This window comes from Epinephelus fuscoguttatus, linkage group LG9 (assembly GCF_011397635.1).
Source record: "Epinephelus fuscoguttatus linkage group LG9, E.fuscoguttatus.final_Chr_v1".
In the NCBI taxonomy this organism is placed as follows: Eukaryota; Metazoa; Chordata; class Actinopteri; order Perciformes; family Serranidae; genus Epinephelus; species Epinephelus fuscoguttatus.
In genome coordinates this window covers 21,329,844-21,340,129 of record NC_064760.1, presented here as the reverse complement: position 1 = coordinate 21,340,129, position 10,286 = coordinate 21,329,844, and positions in this window count along the sequence as shown.

Here is a 10,286-nt window from a genome sequence, read left to right as displayed (position 1 = left end):
GCCAATCATGTGGAATCATAAGTTAAGTCATGCTCCTTTTCATTTTGTTTATATAGCAAATCCTTTAAGTCACACTGAACCTGCATGAGGGATGATCACCAAACTGGCTGGAGAAGGTGACACAGCACTCAATATTACACCATCTGACTCATTCACAGATAACCTATGTGCTGTTGTAAGCAGGGAAGCACAGAAATATATATATATATATATATCTGAGGCTATAAGCTGCAGCACAGATAGCTCGACAACCTACACCGCTCACCGTCTTCCTCCCTAAACCCGCACAGAGTGCAGTGAGATAATCACTCTCGTAATGAGTCCCCAAATTAGGAGGGGAACGGCATGCCAGATTAGAGCGGAGCAGCGAGCCAACAAAGGGCTCTGGGAGAGGGGAAGTAGAGTTGATGGAGGAGCGGCAGTGGAGGGATAGGGAGGGAAAAAGTCAGAGGGAGAAAGAGAGAAAGAAAGTGCTGGCAGATAGTTTTATTCCTTAATTACTCCCCTTGTTAACCCCTCTCAGCAACTCTGTGTCTGGTTCGTGTGCAGGTCAGCACTACAAAGTGTCTGGATGAAGAGGCCAGGGACAGTTTAATCCCACTTCCCTGTGTATCTCTGCCTCTGCGATAGATTCTTCCCACTGTCAGTTTCTCCTTCCTGCTGTCTCTTCCCCAGATGAAAACGTTCTCGCAGAACCACACACAGCCCTTCCTTCTTGAAGATAATGATCACCGGAGAAAGGCTACAGGTTATTTGAATAACGGTTGCCATCAAAAAGGTTCTCTCGTGTGCAGCCATGGTATTTTGGGCTTTCAAATATTGTAGATATAGCAGAGCGCACATTTTTTGTTAAGTTAATGCGCAACTCGTACTTACTCTCACCTTGTGATAGCTGAAAATGAAACAAAATGTGGAGCAGCAGAGTCGTGAAGACGTTTCATTTGTCTATATTTCGTCTGTCCCTATATACAGTCAAAGCAGGCTGCACCATGTGCTGCTCCTCAGTGTCACTGGGATGAAAAATGCACCCAGCTCCTGACCTCACCATATTGCATACAGTTTGTATTTAATGTTGAAATCCAAGTGGAGAGCTCTCAAAGATGTCTTTTTTTTTTAGCTCTGGAATAAAAGTACACAGTGTCCGAGGCTTTTCTGATGGACGATGTGATCAGAGATAAAAGTGTTATCAATAAGATAAGGCACACACACACACACACACACACACAGGCCTTTCCACGTTGAAGGACGTGGCTTCTAAACACATCTAGTGAAAGGCAGATAAGCTGCTCTGCAGTGTTTATGGTGCTGTGAATGAGACTCAGGTCGAAAGGTTCAGATATTAATGTGCAAAATAAATGCAGTTGCAGTCTTTATATTATCTGTGCGATGTGACATCTCACAGTGGTGCTTTCACAAAGTTATATTTCCCTTATGCACCAACAGTTAACATCTGCTGACACGTAGATATCCATCAAAGTTCAGAAAACAGCCTTAACAATCTGATTAACTCAACAAAACAGAAAATGGCAGCGCTATTAATGAGGATGTATGTTGAGGTAGAGCTGCTCGGACAGATACATTATGTGACTAATAGCCATGTATCTCCAATTGCCAAATAAACAATGATGTGCAGCCAAAAGCTGTCTCCCATCATGTCTCACAGATGTCACACAGAGTGGCAGACTCATACAGTATGTACATACCAAGAGGGTCCAGAGGTTCATTGGCTGTTGGACTTGACTCTAAAATGGGAAAGCTACATGATCTGAGGAAGCTCAAATATGGTGTAATGGTTGGTGCCAGACATGTCAATAGCTGCTCTCCGAGGATTTTTTAGCTTTTAGCATTTAAAGCAATACCACATCCGGACCAGCTAGAAACCAAAGTAGCCTCCACTGATGAGACGTGTCAACAGCAAAACAGTGAGACTGCAGCGAGGCTCGGTACAACACTGATGTGCAGAGAGGTCGAAGAACTTGTCAAACCCAGAAGTGGAAGATGGGGTAAAGCAGCAGCAGCTGCAGACCAGGTGAAGAGGTGCTGGCTGTGCAGATGTCAGGATCCTGGAGACACTGCGGAAACAGGCTGCTGAGTCTAAATCTAGTACAATAATTTAGACATTGAAGCTAAAAGAGTAGCAACAATGTACAGACATTCTTAGGATTTCCACCATGTACTGCACATAGGTGTAGATTTCAAGTGGGATGCAAGGGACACGTCCCCCTCCGTATTTAAAACATGCATTTGTCCCTCTTAATAACAACATGAAAGTGGCAGAGGACTTTTATTTCGACCAAATTAAAGACATTTACACCACACATTGATACAGTCAGTGTCTCCTGATTGAAAAGTTACAAAATGACCCACTGAGGCTCTCAACACTGTCTGTACACTTGTAATAATAAGTCAGCTAATTGGCCAAAATGTTTCAGTAGTATTGTTATCTACCTGTGGACAGGTGCTGCACAGTGATTTAGCTTTAGCTAGCTCACATGACTGCACAAGGATTCATGGGTAACAGTCAGATTATCATCAGTGCTTGTCAGTTAAGAGTTTTGTTAATGAACACGTCATATTATCATTGCTAATATGTTGGATTGCTAATAATACCAATACCAAAATAATTACCAATAACTTGGTGACCCTCTGCAGTAACTGTGAGGGCCTCTTAAGGATCATGCATCCCCTGTTAAAGACCCAGGATTTAGAACACGTGCATTTATCTCCCCCAATAAAAACACGGAAATAGCAGACAAAATTAAAGATGTTTACAACATAAAATGATGCAGAAAAGGCAAATTTCTGCATAAAATACTCACGAGAATGGGGGAAATTAAGTGTCTGATGCTCAAAGTTTTCTAGCAGAGGACCCCCCCAAACCCTGTTTCATGTGTTTTCCCCCCATGTTGAAACAAAACCTACACCCTTGGGCTGATGAGACTGAAACACCTTATGTAATTAAGACAGTGAGGCCAAAAGAGTAGTACCAATATAAAAACATTCTTAGGATTTAGCATGTACACTGTACATAGGCATACATTCTGAGGGGGATTCAGGGGACACATGCACCTCAATATTTAAAAAATGAATTTGTCACTCCCAATAAAAATAAGCAGTAGCAGATGACTTTTATTTTGACTAAATTAAAGACATATACACCATAATTTCATGCAGAAAAGGCATACAGATTCATCAGAATAGAGGAAATTAAGTGTTTGATGCTCAAATTCTTTTGGTGTAGGACCCTCAAACCCAGTTTCATATGTGTTTTCCACCATGTTGAAATGAAACCTACACCCATGAGCTGGTGAGACCGAAATACCTCAAGTAATTAAGACAGTGAAGCCGAAAAAGAGTAGTACCAATATAAAGACACTCTTAGGATTTACACACTGTACATAGGCATAGATTTAGAGGGAGATGCAGGGGACACAACCCCCTCAATATTTAAAATGTGAATTTGTCGCCCTCAATAAAACATGAAAGCATGAAAGACATTTACACCATAAATTGCTGCATAAAAAAATCACCAGAATGAAGGAAATTAAGTGCTTGATGCTCAAAATTTCACGGTGGAGGACTCTCACACCCAGTTTCATATGTTTTCCCACATGTTGAAACGAACACCCAAGGGCTGGTGAGACTGAAACACCTTGAGCAATTTAGACACTGATCTTAACATTATTTTCTATGTGCCAAAAGAGCATATCTTTAAGTCTCGAACCATCTTCACATCAGCATCCTTTTTATTTCTGTTTTCTCCAAACCCCAACAGTTTCAGCAGAAGACTTCTGTCACTTCCAGCAGCTGTAAAACAAAATCACAGTAAATATATTAGTTTCAGAGAGCCAGTGAAAGTGGCCCTGCAACTTAATTCACCATGTTATGGAGCCATTTTCAAACCATAATGGCCACTTACACTACAGACAACGACCAGTAGGAGGAAGCACACTCTTTGCCTCCAGACTTCCTGACCTAGTTTCAACTCTGAGCGTCTAGAACATTTTGTTCTCGTCTCATCCATCGTTCCCCATTTTCTCACATGAGGTCAACCGTTTTAAGTAGCTTAAAGACCGATAACTCAGGCGACTGCGGCCAGAGGGAAGAAAGAGCATATTTAAAATGCAATGCAGCCAAGCTTTTGAAAGGAATGTTCTCTTTCATGTAAACACTGGATCTGTCTTTGCTGTTTCTGAGCAATGAAAAGTTCAAAAGTTGTTGAAGTTCAGAGAAAAAAATCCAGCTTATGTTGAGTATGAGATGTGCAGGGGTGCTCTCCATGGGATGTTAGGTTTTTTAATATCAATCAAATGCTTTTCTGCATTAACTCTTTGAATGCATTTAGGATTACATAACATCTTCTATACTTTAGGAGCTGATTTGCAGCCCTTCAATTTTCCACTGGCCCATGCTTATTTAGCAAAGCTGGCCTCCATGTGCATCTGCTGTATGTAAGTGATTGTTTATGGGTGTGCGTGAGTGTGTATGTTATGTGTATGTGTACGACAGAGACTCATGACAACACTTATCTGTGCTATCGGACTACGTGCGAGAGAAAGAAAACTCTGTTGTGTGCAGACACACACACTCACAGGCAGCACTGTTTATTGTGCACACATTCGTGGAGGAAGCACATGTACTGTATGTTTCGCCATGGGATAGGAAGCAGACACTCTTGCATTGTATTGTGGCGGTGCAGCTGAGTTCAGTGTCGGTGAAAGTAAATGGAGTGAAAGTTTTTGTAGAAAAAGTTCAGCGCTAAGAGGATTATGTTACGTAAAGGCTTTTTGTTGTGTGAGTGTGTGCGCAGGTATCTTTATCAGTGATCAAACGGCGATAACATGGGAGTGGGATCATGTGGGCGTCTACGTGAAGAGGAGCTGGCGCTGCTACGTACGTGATTTAAAAGCTGTCACTCTGCTATAGATTTAGATGTGCCTTGTTGCCCCTGTGCTCGCAAGTGGAGCATCGCAGACGTTATCATCAGAATGCTCATGGTTGTGTGTGTGTGTGTGTGTGTGTGTGTGTGTGTGTGTGTTGTCTACCCACAACCCACATGGCAGAAACTAAACCTAAAGAGGACCGCTCTCAGGGAACATGTGATTTTGACCTCCGAGTGCTTCTATTGAGCATCATGTTCAACAAATTGCATGTTTGCTTTTTATTCCTGCTCTAGTCTTTCTGTAGCCTCGCTGCAACAAAGTGGTTTCGAAACCAAAACTCCAGGTTGCTACCTGAAACGAAGCAATTTTTCATCAAAGAGCAAAAGGGTCAGGGAAGAGGCTTTGATGTAGCTGATAGCAAGGAGTAATAATAGTCGGCATTGTCCAGGGAATGCTCCTTTTTTTTCTATATCAAGCAACTGCGGGTCATGTTTAATTCAGTAACAGTAAATGGTGATGAAGGAGAAGCTTTCAGCAGATGGCCATTTGGCAAAATTCCTCTCCAGGGAAGATATTTAGGCTTAGCAAATCTCCAGCAGTATGTCTGTGCGGCACTAAGAGTGTCTCGATGATACCTAGCAATAAGGCAGCCAAAGCTGTCGGTAGACATATCCCACAGCTGAACAAAAAGTACAGAGCAGCCACCACTAAACCCATGAAAGGCCTTGCCAGTCAGCCAAAACAGCAGCCTTTGTTCAGTGTATCACTAATCTTCCACAAACCGTTAGGATGAAGCACATTGTGCTTACCACCCTTGTGGTGACAATGCAGATTAGAGACATACAGGGAAATGAGCAGCGGGATGAAATGTTGTGAAATTAACTAGTCGACATTAACAAAGCCAACTGACAAACCACATTTAGACAGCAAAGTCAATGCCTTTTTTTTTCTTCTTCTTCTTCTTTTTTTTTGTCAATACCCCCATGGTGTGTGTATACATGTGTTTCCGCGCTGATGTTTTTGTTCTGCAGACATCTCGCAGGACCGCAGACCAATACAATTACGTAAAAGCACCGTCTGCAGTAAGTGGTGGGCACTGTGCAGTTGTCTTAGATCACCTTGAGGCTCATTATTGAACATGCGCGCCCGCTCCGCACACAGAAAACATGTTGCTCGCACACTCGTCATCGACCTCTCTGCGGTAGCTGTGCAAAGTGAAAGCAGTCGTTCTCAGAACATGCTGTCCTTGGTTGGTTTTTACAAAAGGAAGTGGCTGAAAACCACCTACACATACACACACACACACACGCAAGCGCACACACACACAGATACATAAACACGCCGGCCTTCATGTACAGAGAGACACCATTAACAATGGGATCTTGCGTATCTGTTGACAATGAAAGGAATCTAAGCCGAACTTACTTTAATGGAAAATGTTTTCTAAAGTTCACTTTATACAGTGACTATTGGTTATGCCATTAATCATAAAAATATTTCACCCATTTTGAAAAGAGGCCATGAAGACCTTTATATTTGGATTGACTGGCCAGTACAATAAAACACTGCAAGGATTTTTCTGTTAGAAAAGCGGTTCAAGGATACGTCAAGTCAAGTCAGTTTTATTTTTATAACATCAAGTCATAACAAAAGTTATCTCAGGACACTTTAAGAGCAAGTCTAGACCATACTCTCTAATTTATCCAACAATGGCCAGCACACACACACACACACACACTGGAGGCTGTGGCGAGGAAAAACTTCCTTTTAAGAAGCAGAAACTTTTGAGCAGAAGCAGGCTCTGTGGTGGGCGGCCATCTGCCTCGACCGCTCGCACTGAGATATGGAAATGCAGTGGCGATCAATCTATTCCAGGTACTTTCTCATCATGTAAAATTCAGCTGCGAAACAAACCTGAAATCTGAACTGTGCATGATATGAAATTCCAAATATGAAGCAGTCAGATGTGACTGCCTCGTGAAAGGCAAATTTGTGATCTTTAAAAGGGAAATGGTGAATTGTCACATGTCTGCAAGATGTAATAAATTCACAGTCCAAAGAGGAAAGGAATTTCACACTGTATGTATAACTCATAACCCTGTCATATGGTGCAACAATTGCATTAAAACTTGTTGTTAAATAAGGTGAGAGGGCACCCCCAAGAGCATACGGTATCAACACGTGTGTATGCTTGTGTTTATGTGTACTCTGCACACGTGTTAGGTTTGATATGTAGTGTTTGGGTACACTCACAAGGTTGTTTATATTGTGTTTTCTCACACTGAGGCTGCTGCCCTGCCAACTTGACCTTAAATCACCGAGCCGCAGTGGAAGGAAAGAATGCTCTGCCAATTGCACCGTCATCACATAACCACACCTCTTTGGAAAGCTTAAGGACAAAGGGAAAAACATCTAGTTTGAGCTATCAGGGACTTCTTCTGCCAACAGCACAAAGAAAAAAAAGGTAAAATAAAATAAACGAAGGCTCTGCATAGAGCTGTCGCACAAGTATAAATGCTGCTTAATTGCATTTGCAAATTGGTCTGGCAATGTTACGCTAATTATTCATCTTTTTAAATGACTACATTAAATATCTATAAATGTCTTCATATTGGATACAGTTTAGCTGTAGTGTAATGCAAGCTGATTGTCGTCTGTCCTGTTAGTAGTGTACTAAAGTGAAAAAGCAAGTTATTTACTAGTGACTATGTTCTCTGAATTTAACAGAGAAACTAAGGCAAAGCCACATTCTCATAATCCTGATACAATCTTTTAATTTCAGGTTTTGAAGACCAACCCTCCAGCATGCTGCCTTTTTCAGGACACAGCGTTTTAACGCATCTACCAGTCCACAGGACGCCGGACAAACAAAACACAATCTTCTTTTAATTAAAGTCTGAATCAAACGGTGCGTCCTCTGTTGCTCTGTGTAGAAATTGTTCAATCTACTGAGGACATCACAGCTAGGTGGCAAAGGACATAATGATTTAGGAGTCAGCAAAGTTCTCCCAGGATGACCCGGCTCTGATGTCATGTTTTATTGCCCTCAGATCGGCCATGGCCTAAAAGACAAGTTCAAACAGGGAGCAAGGGAGCAATGGCGTAACTTCAGTATATCAAATAATTTAGTGGCGTATCCACAAAAACTGCAGATAATGAACACTGGAGGTTGTGTCCTCATGCAGCCTCTGATGCTCTGCATATAATGAGGATATTAAAGGAAGAAATCAGGTCCAACCAAATTAAACATCCTAAAAAACTTAATGTCTACAGTATTAACTACTTTCCTAAATAGAACATCCATCATCACTCAAAGTGTTTTGAACAAGTTTTCCAGAGGGGGTATTCGGGTCATTGCAATAACAGGGCATTCAAATTACTTGCCTTGCGCATCATGTACTTTCCTACACTACAGTTAGATTCTGTCACCTTTAGCTTAAAAAAAAACAGGTAGGAAAATTTCCTTTAAGTTCACATGTAATTATGTGTTCTGTGAAAATAAAAATGAGCTTGTTGAAATGGGTTTACAATGACTAAAACCTCCTTCAGGGACAGCAACGCGTCCTATACTGCCAACTTCTTCCTTCATCCGCTGGCGCTGTACATTCTGTACTTTACATAAAAAGCCTTGACATGTATTTGCCCTGGTGATGAATGGGAGAGTTTTCGCAGGTGTTCGGGCCGCGGTCCCAGGTGGACTCGCACATTATAAAGTATATGAATTTGTCATGAAAGCCCCACGTCCCAAGTGTGAGGCAAAACGGGCAGCTCATCTCCCCCCGTAGTGTTTAGGTCTTATTTTTCGTTCTTATATTCCAGATGTCCAGCCTATTGTCATGATACAGTCTTCCTGTGTATTCCCCTTCTTACAGTGCTGTAAGGTCATCACACACACATACACTCACACACACAATGTGGTTAAGTTGCTATAATCAGTGGTTGGTAGTAATCCCCCAACCCCTCCATTTTATTGTTTATTGCTTTTGGGAGAATGATACAGAAATAGTTCCACTGAGGAGCGAGGGTGAGGTAGGGAGACCAGGCAGACAGCACACTCTGCTAAGAACACACACACACACACACACACACACACACACACACACACACACACACACACACACACACACACTCTCACAAAATGACTGGTGAATCATCCCAGTTTTCTCTAGAGCCCAGATGCAAATCTACCCAAACAGTGGTGGCACGCAAGCAGCAGCCGTCTGGGCTCTGTGCCAATCCGCGAAAGGGAGACACAGCGTGCTGGGGACAGACGAGGTCATGCTGTTTTCCTACTCAGCAGGTTTATTAGGCATGAGTTAAAATTTAAAAAAAACAGAAGGTGCATGAGTTCTGTGGAGAAATGGAAACAAAAAGAAGACGTAGAGTAATATCTCGTGGCATGTAGTCAGGAGTGCAAGTCTCGTGCAGCTGTACTGTAGCACAGGGAAAGGAGGAGAGTGTGTGTTGCAGTGCAGCTCGCCCTGATGGAAAAGTGATTATCAGTTGCTCTACTTGCTTTCATCAACTGGTTATAGCAGTTTAGAGTGAGACTCACATAGAAAACACTTAAATATTAGGCTAAAATCACTAATTGCTGCAGGGACTTGGACAAAAACACGAGCTAATAATGCTAGTCGGTGCAATAAAGAAGAAAACCTGCTCCGTTTATCATGTTAAACACAAATCTGAAGACAACAACAAGGTATTACAGCAGTGTAATAAGGCGACTTACACACTTAGACTTGACATGCAGCACACACTTAAACACTTAGACACTCATTCTGACAGGAATGCATTTACTGTGTCTGACTTTTTGCTCTACGTGTCACATTTGAGAGCTCAGGTATGCACGTCGTGTCCTCAGGTGACACATACACCCTCTGGGCATGGGCCAGGCTGTAGTTAAAATATCTACCTCTAGGGGGCTCACTGTGCCAAGATTCCTCACTCACTGCTCTGCAGGAGAGGACAACTGAGCATCCATAAAGTGACTCTAATGATCATTTGACAAGTTTAACTGGGAGATTAGCACATAGTTGAGGCAGCCGTGAGACGTTATTAAGCCAAATGCATGCTGGTGTAATTATCTTGCTCTGTGATATGAGCTAAATTAAAGCTGTGGGTCTCAGGTGAGGTTGTGGAGGCTCAAGGTTCTGCTGGTTTGGTAAATAAGGGACTGTTTTACAGCTGGATGCAAAGTGATTACAGCCAACTTAGGACAGGAAACCAGACGTGCTTTGAGTTCAGGGTTGAAGGATAAAGGTAAGAGAAGCTGGGCCGTGACCACACACTGTAATTATTCTGCTGGAGGTGTTCAGCATCCAGAAAGAGGCCGAGCTGTTGACTGCATGGTGTGCACAGGAGCCTCAGGCCTCTAGAGGGCCCACTAATACTACCTGCACT